At 35.8% G+C, this 785-nt stretch overlaps 1 long non-coding RNA gene across 1 annotated transcript; it reads right to left on the bottom strand.

Annotated features, from left to right (window-relative positions):
• On the bottom strand, positions 1-785 carry LOC111875218. The gene is made up of 3 exons (XR_002844692.1): positions 752-785; positions 285-403; positions 1-20 (listed from the first exon to the last, which is right to left on the bottom strand). It is a non-coding gene; the product is annotated as an uncharacterized LOC111875218 (long non-coding RNA).

Raw genomic sequence — 785 nt, 5'->3', positions numbered from 1 at the left:
ATTTCGACTGCCGGCGAAAACTGCAACACAAAGTACATGTAACTTAAGAAATCCTCCCAACAAGTATGAATGATTTTCACCATTTCTTGTTGGAGCAGCTATTTCCAGGCTGTCTCAAATTAACTTCAGAAGAATTCCTAACATCTTCCGACTGATTATATTCTCATAGCAAAAGAAAACATTTCCTCACTCATATATCTCCGAGTTCCAATAAAACTTAAAGATTTACATTCGGAAAAAAATAAAACAGTCACCCAGATCATGCTCTGAAAAGCGAAACATACCTGATCTCTGATCCATTTTCCACGGGCCTCAACCTCTTAGTCCTCAGACCTCCATTCGACCCTTTTCTTCAGCACTTCTCATTCCAGTCTCAACCTCCAGGGAGTAGAACGTCTCTTTCCTGTTTGATGTAACCAGAGAAAACAAGTCAATGAAATATAAAAGTACTTCATACGCTTCTTGAAAATATTATCCAACTCAGATTACAAACTTTAATATTTATCAAGTATATTAATTAAAATTTACAGGGCAGTAGTATATATAAAGGAGATTCTTTGAAAGAAACCACATGAATTAACTCCTATGCCAAAATGAGTTGAAAACATGAAACCCAAAAACAAAAACTTAACTGTACTTCCACTGATACACTGCTGTCGACATAATGAATTCCCTCCATGCTTTTCAGCTGTGATAATGAGACAATAATAATATTAAAAATGATCCCCCCTCCCAAAAAGAATGAAATTACCTGTGAATATTCATACAACGTTCTCAGGGGCTTT

This window comes from Cryptotermes secundus, unplaced genomic scaffold (genome assembly GCF_002891405.2).
Source record: "Cryptotermes secundus unplaced genomic scaffold, Csec_1.0 scaffold10955, whole genome shotgun sequence".
NCBI lineage: Eukaryota > Metazoa > Arthropoda > Insecta > Blattodea > Kalotermitidae > Cryptotermes > Cryptotermes secundus.
This window is presented reverse-complemented; position numbering and strand designations above follow the sequence as displayed.